Source organism: Ranitomeya variabilis, chromosome 2, assembly GCF_051348905.1.
Source record: "Ranitomeya variabilis isolate aRanVar5 chromosome 2, aRanVar5.hap1, whole genome shotgun sequence".
NCBI classification, from domain to species: domain Eukaryota; kingdom Metazoa; phylum Chordata; class Amphibia; order Anura; family Dendrobatidae; genus Ranitomeya; species Ranitomeya variabilis.
In genome coordinates this window covers 1,112,341,500-1,112,354,980 of record NC_135233.1, presented here as the reverse complement: position 1 = coordinate 1,112,354,980, position 13,481 = coordinate 1,112,341,500, and the positions used below count along the sequence as shown (strand labels likewise).

The 13,481-nt window shown below is 53.6% G+C and overlaps 1 protein-coding gene across 1 annotated transcript in view; it reads right to left on the bottom strand.

Annotated features, from left to right (window-relative positions):
- The window catches only part of LOC143808887 (uncharacterized), a 121,554-nt gene extending 111,960 nt beyond the window's left edge, over positions 1 to 9,594 (bottom strand). The window contains exon 1 of the mRNA XM_077292061.1: positions 9,487 to 9,594. The gene's annotated coding sequence lies outside the window, so the exon portion shown is untranslated. The remainder of the gene's footprint in view (positions 1 to 9,486) is intronic.
- Between the last annotated feature and the right edge of the window lie 3,887 nt (positions 9,595 to 13,481).

Below are 13,481 nucleotides of genomic sequence, written 5' to 3'. Positions count from 1 at the left end.
TGATGGCGGTGTATCCCCGTGTCTGGGAGAACCACGTATAGGACATTACAGTAGTGATGGCGGTGTATCCCCGTGTCTGGGAGGATTACGTATAGGACATTACAGTAGTGATGGCGGTGTATCCCCGTGTCTGGGAGGATTACGTATAGGACATTACAGTAGTGATGGCGGTGTATCCCCGTGTCTGGGAGGATTACGTATAGGACATTACAGTAGTGATGGCGGTGTATCCCCGTGTCTGGGAGAACCACGTATAGGACATTACAGTAGTGACGGCGGTGTATCCTCGTGTCTGGGAGGATTACGTATAGGACATTACAGTAGTGATGGCGGTGTATCCCCGTGTCTGGGAGAACCACGTATAGGACATTACAGTAGTGATGGCGGCGTATCCCCGTGTCTGGGAGGATTACGTATAGGACATTACAGTAGTGATGGCGGCGTATCCCCGTGTCTGGGAGGATTACGTATAGGACATTACAGTAGTGATGGCGGCGTATCCCCGTGTCTGGGAGGATTACGTATAGGACATTACAGTAGTGATGGCGGTGTATCCCCGTGTCTGGGAGGATTACGTATAGGACATTACAGTAGTGATGGCGGTGTATCCTCGTGTCTGGGAGGACCACGTATAGGACATTACAGTAGTGATGGCGGTGTATCCTCGTGTCTGGGAGGATTACGTATAGGACATTACAGTAGTGATGGCGGAGTATCCCTGTGTCTGGGAGGAATACGTATAGGACATTACAGTAGTGATGGTGGTGTATCCCCGTGTCTGGGAGGACCACGTATAGGACATTACAGTAGTGATGGCGGTGTATCCTCGTGTCTGGGAGGATTACGTATAGGACATTACAGTAGTGATGGCGGTGTATCCTCGTGTCTGGGAGGATTACGTATAGGACATTACAGTAGTGATGGCGGTGTATCCCGTGTCTGGGAGGACCACGTATAGGACATTACAGTAGTGATGGCGGTGTATCCCCGTGTCTGGTAGGACCACGTATAGGACATTACAGTAGTGATGGCGGTGTATCCTCGTGTCTGGGAGGATTACGTATAGGACATTACAGTAGTGATGGCGGTGTATCCCCGTGTCTGGGAGGATCACGTATAGGACATTACAGTAGTGATGGCGGTGTATCCCCGTGTCTGGGAGGATCACGTATAGGACATTACAGTAGTGATGGCGGTGTATCCCCGTGTCTGGGAGGATTAGGTATAGGACAATACAGTAGTGATGGCGGTGTATCCCCGTGTCTGGGAGGACCACGTATAGGACATTACAGTAGTGATGGCGGTGTATCCCCGTGTCTGGGAGGATTACGTATAGGACATTACAGTAGTGATGGCGGTGTATCCCCGTGTCTGGGAGGATTACGTATAGGACATTACAGTAGTGATGGCGGTGTATCCCCGTGTCTGGGAGGATTACGTATAGGACAATACAGTAGTGATGGCGGTGTATCCTCGTGTCTGGGAGGATCACGTATAGGACATTACAGTAGTGATGGCGGTGTATCCCCGTGTCTGGGAGGACCACGTATAGGACATTACAGTAGTGATGGCGGTGTATCCCCGTGTCTGGGAGGATTACGTATAGCACATTACAGTAGTGATGGCGGTGTATCCCCGTGTCTGGGAGGATTACGTATAGGACATTACAGTAGTGATGGCGGTGTATCCCCGTGTCTGGGAGGATTACGTATAGGACATTACAGTAGTGATGGCGGTGTATCCTCGTGTCTGGGAGGAACACGTATAGGACATTACAGTAGTGATGGCGGTGTATCCTCGTGTCTGGGAGGATTACGTAAAGGACATTACAGTAGTGATGGCGGTGTATCCTCGTGTCTGGGAGGACCACGTATAGGACTTTACAGTAGTGATGGCGGTGTATCCCCGTGTCTGGGAGGATCACGTATAGGACATTACAGTAGTGATGGCGGTGTATCTCCGTGTCTGGGAGGATTACGTATAGGACATTACAGTAGTGATGGCGGTGTATCCCCGTGTCTGGGAGGACCACGTATAGGACATTACAGTAGTGATGGCGGTGTATCCCCGTGTCTGGGAGGATTACGTATAGGACATTACAGTAGTGATGGCGGTGTATCCCCGTGTCTGGGAGGATCACGTATAGGACATTACAGTAGTGATGGCGGTGTATCTCCGTGTCTGGGAGGATTACGTATAGGACATTACAGTAGTGATGGCGGTGTATCCCCGTGTCTGGGAGGACCACGTATAGGACATTACAGTAGTGATGGCGGTGTATCCCCGTGTCTGGGAGGATTACGTATAGGACTTTACAGTAGTGATGGCGGTGTATCCCCGTGTCTGGGAGGATTACGTATAGGACATTACAGTAGTGATGGCGGTGTATCTCCGTGTCTGGGAGGATTACGTATAGGACATTACAGTAGTGATGGCGGTGTATCCCCGTGTCTGGGAGGACCACGTATAGGACATTACAGTAGTGATGGCGGTGTATCCCCGTGTCTGGGAGGATTACGTATAGGACATTACAGTAGTGATGGCGGTGTATCCTCGTGTCTGGGAGGATTACGTATAGGACATTACAGTAGTGATGGCGGTGTATCCCCGTGTCTGGGAGGATTACGTATAGGACATTACAGTAGTGATGGCGGTGTATCCTCGTGTCTGGGAGGATTACGTATAGGACATTACAGTAGTGATGGCGGTGTATCCCCGTGTGTGGGAGGACCACGTATAGGACATTACAGTAGTGATGGCGGTGTATCCTCGTGTCTGGGAGGATTACGTATAGGACATTACAGTAGTGATGGCGGTGTATCCCCGTGTCTGGGAGGATTACATATAGGACATTACAGTAGTGATGGCGGTGTATCCCCGTGTCTGGGAGGATTACGTATAGGACATTACAGTAGTGATGGCGGTGTATCCCCATGTCTGGGAGGATTACATATAGGACATTACAGTAGTGATGGCGGTGTATCCTCGTGTCTGGGAGGATTACGTATAGGACATTACAGTAGTGATGGCGGTGTATCCCCGTGTCTGGGAGGATTACGTATAGGACATTACAGTAGTGATGGCGGTGTATCCCCGTGTCTGGGAGGATTACGTATAGGACATTACAGTAGTGATGGCGGTGTATCCTCGTGTCTGGGAGGATCACGTATAGGACATTACAGTAGTGATGGCGGTGTATCCTCGTGTCTGGGAGGACCACGTATAGGACATTACAGTAGTGATGGCGGTGTATCCCTGTGTCTGGGAGGATTACGTATAGGACATTACAGTAGTGATGGCGGTGTATCCCCGTGTCTGGGAGGACCACGTATAGGACATTACAGTAGTGATGGCGGTGTATCCTCGTGTCTGGGAGGATTACGTATAGGACATTACAGTAGTGATGGCGGTGTATCCTCGTGTCTGGGAGGATTACGTATAGGACATTACAGTAGTGATGGCGGTGTATCCCCGTGTCTGGTAGGATTACGTATAGGACATTACAGTAGTGATGGCGGTGTATCCTCGTGTCTGGGAGGATTACGTATAGGACATTACAGTAGTGATGGCGGTGTATCCCCGTGTCTGGGAGGACCACGTATAGGACATTACAGTAGTGATGGCGGTGTATCCTCGTGTCTGGGAGGATTACGTATAGGACATTACAGTAGTGATGGCGGTGTATCCCCGTGTCTGGGAGGATTACGTATAGGACATTACAGTAGTGATGGCGGTGTATCCCCGTGTCTGGGAGGATTACGTATAGGACATTACAGTAGTGATGGCGGTGTATCCTCGTGTCTGGGAGGATCACGTATAGGACATTACAGTAGTGATGGCGGTGTATCCCCGTGTCTGGGAGGATTACGTATAGGACATTACAGTAGTGATGGCGGTGTATCCCCGTGTCTGGGAGGATTACGTATAGGACATTACAGTAGTGATGGCGGTGTATCCCCGTGTCTGGAAGGATTACGTATAGGACATTACAGTAGTGATGGCGGTGTATCCCTGTGTCTGGGAGGATCACATATAGGACATTACAGTAGTGATGGCGGTGTATCCCCGTGTCTGGGAGTATCACGTATAGGACATTACAGTAGTGATGGCGGTGTATCCCCGTGTCTGGGAGGACCACGTATAGGACATTACAGTAGTGACGGCGGTGTATCCCCGTGTCTGGGAGGATTACGTATAGGACATTACAGTAGTGATGGCGGTGTATCCCCGTGTCTGGGAGGATTACGTATAGGACATTACAGTAGTGATGGCGGTGTAACCTCGTGTCTGGGAGGATTACGTATAGGACATTACAGTAGTGATGGCGGTGTATCCTCGTGTCTGGGAGGATTACGTATAGGACATTACAGTAGTGATGGCGGTGTATCCTCGTGTCTGGGAGGATTACGTATAGGACATTACAGTAGTGATGGCGGTGTATCCCCGTGTCTGGGAGGATTACGTATAGGACATTACAGTAGTGATGGCGGTGTATCCCCGTGTCTGGGAGGACCACGTATAGGACATTACAGTAGTGATGGCGGTGTATCCTCGTGTCTGGGAGGATTACGTATAGGACATTACAGTAGTGATGGCGGTGTATCCTCGTGTCTGGGAGGGTTACGTATAGGACATTACAGTAGTGATGGCGGTGTATCCCCGTGTCTGGGAGGATTACGTATAGGACATTACAGTAGTGATGGCGGTGTATCCTCGTGTCTGGGAGGATCACGTATAGGACATTACAGTAGTGATGGCGGTGTATCCCCGTGTCTGGGAGGATTACGTATAGGACATTACAGTAGTGATGGCGGTATATCCTCGTGTCTGGGAGGATTACGTATAGGATATTACAGTAGTGATGGCGGTGTATCCTCGTGTCTGGGAGGATTACGTATAGGACATTACAGTAGTGATGGCGGTGTATCCTCGTGTCTGGGAGGGTTACGTATAGGACATTACAGTAGTGATGGCGGTGTATCCTCGTGTCTGGGAGGATTACGTATAAAACATTACAGTAGTGATGGCGGTGTATCCCCGTGTCTGGGAGGATTACGTATAGGATATTACAGTAGTGATGGCGGTGTATCCTCGTGTCTGGGAGGATCACGTATAGGACATTACAGTAGTGATGGCGGTGTATCCCCGTGTCTGGGAGGATTACGTATAGGACATTACAGTAGTGATGGCGGTGTATCCTCGTGTCTGGGAGGACCACGTATAGGACATTACAGTAGTGATGGCGGTGTATCCCCGTGTCTGGGAGGATTACGTATAGGACATTACAGTAGTGATGGCGGTGTATCCCCGTGTCTGGGAGGATTACGTATAGGACATTACAGTAGTGATGGCGGTGTATCCCCGTGTCTGGGAGGATTACGTATAGGACATTACAGTAGTGATGGCGGTGTATCCCCGTGTCTGGGAGGACCACGTATAGGACATTACAGTAGTGATGGCGGTGTATCCCCGTGTCTGGGAGGATTACGTATAGGACATTACAGTAGTGATGGCGGTGTATCCCCGTGTCTGGGAGGATTACGTATAGGACATTACAGTAGTGATGGCGGTGTATCCCCGTGTCTGGGAGGACCACGTATAGGACATTACAGTAGTGATGGCGGTGTATCCTCGTGTCTGGGAGGATTACGTATAGGACATTACAGTAGTGATGGCGGTGTATCCCCGTGTCTGGGAGGATTACGTATAGGACATTACAGTAGTGATGGCGGTGTATCCCCGTGTCTGGGAGGATCACGTATAGGACATTACAGTAGTGATGGCGGTGTTTCCCCGTGTCTGGGAGGACCACGTATAGGACATTACAGTAGTGATGGCGGTGTATGCTCGTGTCTGGGAGGATTATGTATAGGACATTACAGTAGTGATGGCGGTGTATCCTCGTGTCAGGGAGGATTACGTATAGGACATTACAGTAGTGATGGCGGTGTATCCTCGTGTCTGGGAGGACCACGTATAGGACATTACAGTAGTGATGGCGGTGTATCCCCGTGTCTGGGAGGACCACGTATAGGACATTACAGTAGTGATGGCGGTGTATCCTCGTGTCTGGGAGGATTACGTATAGGACATTACAGTAGTGATGGCGGTGTATCCTCGTGTCTGGGAGGATTACGTATAGGACATTACAGTAGTGATGGCGGTGTATCCTCGTGTCTGGGAGGACCACGTATAGGACATTACAGTAGTGATGGCGGTGTATCCCCGTGTCTGGGAGGATTACGTATAGGACATTACAGTAGTGATGGCGGTGTATCCCCGTGTCTGGGAGGACCACGTATAGGACATTACAGTAGTGATGGCGGCGTATCCCCGTGTCTGGGAGGATTACGTATAGGACATTACAGTAGTGATGGCGGTGTATCCCTGTATCTGGGAGGATTACGTATAGGACATTACAGTAGTGATGGCGGTGTATCCCTGTGTCTGGGAGGATTATGTATAGGACATTACAGTAGTGATGGCGGTGTATCCTCGTGTCTGGGAGGATTACGTATAGGACATTACAGTAGTGATGGCGGTGTATCCTCGTGTCTGGGAGGACCACGTATAGGACATTACAGTAGTGATGGCGGTGTATCCCCGTGTCTGGGAGGATTACGTATAGGACATTACAGTAGTGATGGCGGTGTATCCTCGTGTCTGGGAGGACCACGTATAGGACATTACAGTAGTGATGGCGGCGTATCCCCGTGTCTGGGAGGATTACGTATAGGACATTACAGTAGTGATGGCGGTGTATCCCCGTGTCTGGGAGGATTACGTATAGGACATTACAGTAGTGATGGCGGTGTATCCCCGTGTCTGGGAGGATTACGTATAGGACATTACAGTAGTGATGGCGGTGTATCCCTGTGTCTGGGAGGATTACGTATAGGACATTACAGTAGTAATGGCGGTGTATCCCCGTGTCTGGGAGGACCACGTATAGGACATTACAGTAGTGATGGCGGTGTATCCTCGTGTCTGGGAGGACCACGTATAGGACATTACAGTAGTGATGGCGGCGTATCCCCGTGTCTGGGAGGATTACGTATAGGACATTACAGTAGTGATGGCGGTGTATCCTCGTGTCTGGAGGATTACGTATAGGACATTACAGTAGTGATGGCGGTGTATCCTCGTGTCTGGGAGAACCACGTATAGGACATTACAGTAGTGATGGCGGTGTATCCTCGTGTCTGGGAGGATTACGTATAGGACATTACAGTAGTGATGGCGGTGTATCCCCGTGTCTGGGAGGATTACGTATAGGACATTACAGTAGTGATGGCGGTGTATCCCCGTGTCTGGGAGGATTATGTATAGGACATTACAGTAGTGATGGCGGTGTATCCCTGTGTCTGGGAGGATTACGTATAGGACATTACAGTAGTAATGGCGGTGTATCCCCGTGTCTGGGAGGATTACGTATAGGACATTACAGTAGTGATGGCGGTGTATCCTCGTGTCTGGGAGGACCACGTATAGGACATTACAGTAGTGATGGCGGTGTATCCCCGTGTCTGGGAGGACCACGTATAGGACATTACAGTAGTGATGGCGGTGTATCCTCGTGTCTGGGAGGATTACGTATAGGACATTACAGTAGTGATGGCGGTGTATCCCCGTGTCTGGGAGGATTATGTATAGGACATTACAGTAGTGATGGCGGTGTATTCCCGTGTCTGGGAGGATTACGTATAGGACATTACAGTAGTGATGGCGGTGTATCCCCGTGTCTGGGAGGATTATGTATAGGACATTACAGTAGTGATGGCGGTGTATCCCCGTGTCTGGGAGGATTACGTATAGGACATTACAGTAGTGATGGCGGTGTATCCCCGTGTCTGGGAGGACCATGTATAGGACATTACAGTAGTGATGGCGGTGTATCCCCGTGTCTGGGAGGACCACGTATAGGACATTACAGTAGTGATGGCGGTGTATCCTCGTGTCTGGGAGGATTACGTATAGGACATTACAGTAGTGATGGCGGTGTATCCCCGTGTCTGGGAGGATTACGTATAGGACATTACAGTAGTGATGGCGGTGTATCCCCGTGTCTGGGAGGATTACGTATAGGACATTACAGTAGTGATGGCGGTGTATCCCCGCGTCTGGGAGGACCACGTATAGGACATTACAGTAGTGATGGCGGTGTATCCCCGTGTCTGGGAGGATTACGTATAGGACATTACAGTAGTAATGGCGGTGTATCCCCGTGTCTGGGAGGATTACGTATAGGACATTACAGTAGTGATGGCGGTGTATCCTCGTGTCTGGGAGGACCACGTATAGGACATTACAGTAGTGATGGCGGTGTATCCCCGTGTCTGGGAGGACCACGTATAGGACATTACAGTAGTGATGGCGGTGTATCCTCGTGTCTGGGAGGATTACGTATAGGACATTACAGTAGTGATGGCGGTGTATCCCCGTGTCTGGGAGGACCACGTATAGGACATTACAGCAGTGATGGCGGTGTATCCCCGTGTCTGGGAGGATTACGTATAGGACATTACAGTAGTGATGGCGGTGTATCCCCGTGTCTGGGAGGATCACGTATAGGACATTACAGTAGTGATGGCGGTGTATCCTCGTGTCTGGTAGGACCACGTATAGGACATTACAGTAGTGATGGCGGTGTATCCCCGTGTCTGGGAGGACCACGTATAGGACATTACAGCAGTGATGGCGGTGTATCCCCGTGTCTGGGAGGACCACGTATAGGACATTACAGTAGTGATGGCGGTGTATCTCCGTGTCTGGGAGGATCACGTATAGGACATTACAGTAGTGATGGCGGTGTATCCCCGTGTCTGGGAGGATCACGTATAGGACATTACAGTAGTGATGGCGGTGTATCCCCGTGTCTGGGAGGATTACGTATAGGACATTACAGTAGTGATGGCGGTGTATCTCCGTGTCTGGGAGGATCACGTATAGGACATTACAGTAGTGATGACGGTGTATCCCCGTGTCTGGGAGGACCACGTATAGGACATTACAGTAGTGATGGCGGTGTATCCCCGTGTCTGGGAGGATTACGTATAGGACATTACAGTAGTGATGGCGGTGTATCCCCGTGTCTGGGAGGATTACGTATAGGACATTACAGTAGTGATGGCGGTGTATCCCCGTGTCTGGGAGGTCCAATCTCATTAGACAAGGGGGCGGTCCCTTATCCAGAGGAGAAAAGGGGGCGGTCCCTCTTCCAGAGGAGACAAGGGGGCGGACCCTCCTCCAGAGGAGACAAGGGGGCGGTCCCTCTAACAGAGGAGACAAGGGGGCGGACCCTCCTCCAGAGGAGACAAGGGGGCGGTGCCTCCGTCCTGACAGTGTGCGGCCCGCGGGGAGGACACACAGACTGCAGGGAGGGAGCAGAACACCGGACAACCGGCCACTCTGTGCCATGAGAGAGGAAGCCATGACTGCACAGCCTGTGTGAGAGCCGCGCCCGAGTCCTGGCTGCTGTCACCTCACCTGATACCGCAGAGAGGCCGCAGCCGTGTGAAGACGTCCTGTGTGCAGCGGCTGACACCAGAGACAATAGCAGGCACCCACTGCACTGCGAGACCTGCAGGACCTGTGGTGACGTCAGCACCATGTGACCTCGGGGCGGGGCTCTGTAGGGTTAGAGTCTGCACTGACCTCTGGTGGCTGCGGTTATTCACTACAGCTACTCACCGGGTGATGACGTCAGTACCATGTGATCAGCTGTAGTGACTTCTCGCAGCCGCCAGAGGTCAGTGTAGACAGGTGCGGCCGCACTGCGGAGATTCCCGGATGCTCATCTAGATTTTTCATGGTTTTTCTGCTTTTTAAGGGATTTAACTTCACATCCACAGGCTTACCATAATGAGTTATTTCTGTAGCGCCCCGTACAGTCCAAAGCAGTTTACATCAGAGGGGACATCACAATAACGGGAGGAGTGAGGGCCCCGATCACCAGATACAGGAGGAGTGAGGGCCCCGATCACCAGATACAGGAGGAGTGAGGGCCCCGATCACCAGATACAAGAGGAGTGAGGGCCCCGATCACCAGATACAGGAGGAATGAGGGCCCCGATCACCAGATACAGGAGGAATGAGGGCCCCGATCACCAGATACAGGAGGAGTGAGGGCCCCGATCACCAGATACAGGAGGAGTGAGGGCCCCGATCACCAGATACAGGAGGAGCGAGGGCCCCGATCACCAGATACAGGAGGAGCGAGGGCCCCGATCACCAGATACAGGAGGAGTGAGGGCCCCGATCACCAGATACAAGAGGAGTGAGGGCCCCGATCACCAGATACAGGAGGAGCGAGGGCCCCGATCACCAGATACAGGAGGAGCGAGGACCCCGATCACCAGATACAAGAGGAGCGAGGGCCCCGATCACCAGATACAGGAGGAGTGAGGGCCCCGATCACCAGATACAGGAGGAGCGAGGGCCCCGATCACCAGATACAGGAGGAGTGAGGGCCCCGATCACCAGATACAGGAGGAGCGAGGGCCCCCGATCACCAGATACAGGAGGAATGAGGGCCCCGATCACCAGATACAGGAGGAGTGAGGGCCCCGATCACCAGATACAGGAGGAGCGAGGGCCCCGATCACCAGATACAGGAGGAGTGAGGGCCCCGATCACCAGATACAGGAGGAGTGAGGGCCCCGATCACCAGATACAGGAGGAGTGAGGGCCCCGATCACCAGATACAGGAGGAGTGAGGGCCCCGATCACCAGATACAGGAGGAGCGAGGGCCCCGATCACCAGATACAGGAGGAGCGAGGGCCCCGATCACCAGATACAGGAGGAGCGAGGGCCCCGATCACCAGATACAGGAGGAGCGAGGACCCCGATCACCAGATACAAGAGGAGCGAGGGCCCCGATCACCAGATACAGGAGGAGTGAGGGCCCCGATCACCAGATACAGGAGGAGCGAGGGCCCCGATCACCAGATACAGGAGGAGTGAGGGCCCCGATCACCAGATACAGGAGGAGTGAGGGCCCCGATCACCAGATACAAGAGGAGTGAGGGCCCCGATCACCAGATACAGGAGGAATGAGGGCCCCGATCACCAGATACAGGAGGAATGAGGGCCCCGATCACCAGATACAAGAGGAGTGAGGACCCCGATCACCAGATACAGGAGGAGTGAGGGCCCCGATCACCAGATACAGGAGGAGTGAGGGCCCCGATCACCAGATACAGGAGGAGCGAGGGCCCCGATCACCAGATACAGGAGGAGCGAGGGCCCCGATCACCAGATACAGGAGGAGTGAGGGCCCCGATCACCAGATACAAGAGGAGTGAGGGCCCCGATCACCAGATACAGGAGGAGCGAGGGCCCCGATCACCAGATACAGGAGGAGTGAGGGCCCCGATCACCAGATACAAGAGGAGTGAGGGCCCCGATCACCAGATACAAGAGGAGTGAGGGCCCCGATCACCAGATACAGGAGGAGTGAGGGCCCCGATCACCAGATACAAGAGGAGTGAGGGCCCCGATCACCAGATACAATGGGAGTCAGGGCCCCGACCACCAGATACAGGAGGAGTGAGGGCCCCGATCACCAGATACAAGAGAAGTGAGGGCCCCGATCACCAGATACAGGAGGAGTGAGGGCCCCGATCACCAGATACAAGAGGAGTGAGTGCCCCGATCACCAGATACAGGAGTAGTGAGGGCCCCAATCACCAGATACAGGAGGAGCGAGGGCCCCGCTCACCAGATACAGGAGGAGTGAGGGCCCCGATCACCAGATACAAGAGGAGTGAGGGCCCCGATCACCAGATACAAGAGGAGTGAGGGCCCCGATCACCAGATACAGGAGGAGTGAGGGCCCCGATCACCAGATACAGGAGGAGTGAGGGCCCCGATCACCAGATACAGGAGGAGTGAGGGCCCCGATCACCAGATACAGGAGGAGTGAGGGCCCCGATCACCAGATACAAGAGGAGCGAGGGCCCCGATCACCAGATACAGGAGGAGCGAGGGCCCCGATCACCAGATACAGGAGGAGCGAGGGCCCCGATCACCAGATACAGGAGGAGCGAGGGCCCCGATCACCAGATACAGGAGGAGCGAGGGCCCCGATCACCAGATACAGGAGGAGTGAGGGCCCCGATCACCAGATACAGGAGGAGTGAGGGCCCCGATCACCAGATACAGGAGGAGCGAGGGCCCCGATCACCAGATACAGGAGGAGCGAGGGCCCCGATCACCAGATACAGGAGGAGCGAGGGCCCCGATCACCAGATACAGGAGGAGTGAGGGCCCCGATCACCAGATACAGGAGGAGTGAGGGCCCCGATCACCAGATACAGGAGGGGTGAGGGCCCCGATCACCAGATACAAGAGGAGTGAGGGCCCCGATCACCAGATACAGGAGGAGCGAGGGCCCCGATCACCAGATACAGGAGGAGTGAGGGCCCCGATCACCAGATACAGGAGGAGTGAGGGCCCCGATCACCAGATACAGGAGGAGTGAGGGCCCCGATCACCAGATATAGGAGGAGTGAGGGCCCCGATCACCAGATACAGGAGGAGTGAGGGCCCCGATCACCAGATACAGGAGGAGTGAGGGCCCCGATCACCAGATACAAGAGGAATGAGGGCCCCGATCACCAGATACAAGAGGAGTGAGGGCCCCGATCACCAGATACAGGAGGAGTGAGGGCCCCGATCACCAGATACAGGAGCAGTGAGGGCCCCGATCACCAGATACAGGAGCAGTGAGGGCCCCGATCACCAGATACAGGAGGAGTGAGGGCCCCGATCACCAGATACAGGAGGAGTGAGGGCCCCGATCACCAGATACAGGAGGAATGAGGGCCCCGATCACCAGATACAGGAGCAGTGAGGGCCCCGATCACCAGATACAGGAGTGAGGACCCCGATCACCAGATACAGGAGGAGTGAGGGCCCTGATCACCAGATACAAGAGGAGTGAGGGCCCCGATCACCAGATACAGGAGGAGTGAGGGCCCCGATCACCAGATACAAGAGGAGTGAGGGTCCCGATCATCAGATACCAGGAGGAGTGAGGGCCCCGATCACCAGATACAGGAGGAGCGAGGGCCCCGATCACCAGATACAGGAGGAGCGAGGGCCCCGATCACCAGATACAGGAGGAGCGAGGGCCCCGATCACCAGATACAAGAGGAGTGAGGGCCCCGATCACCAGATACAGGAGGAGTGAGGGCCCCGATCACCAGATACAGGAGGAGCGAGGGCCCCGATCACCAGATACAGGAGGAGTGAGGGCCCCGATCACCAGATACAGGAGGAGTGAGGGCCCCGATCACCAGATACAGGAGGAGCGAGGGCCCCGATCACCAGCTACAGGAGGAGTGAGGGCCCCGATCACCAGATAAAAGAGGAGTGAGGGCCCCGATCACCAGATACAGGAGGAGCGAGGGCCCGACCACCAGATACAGGAGGAGTGAGGGCCCCGATCACCAGATACAGGAGGAGTGAGGGCCCCGAT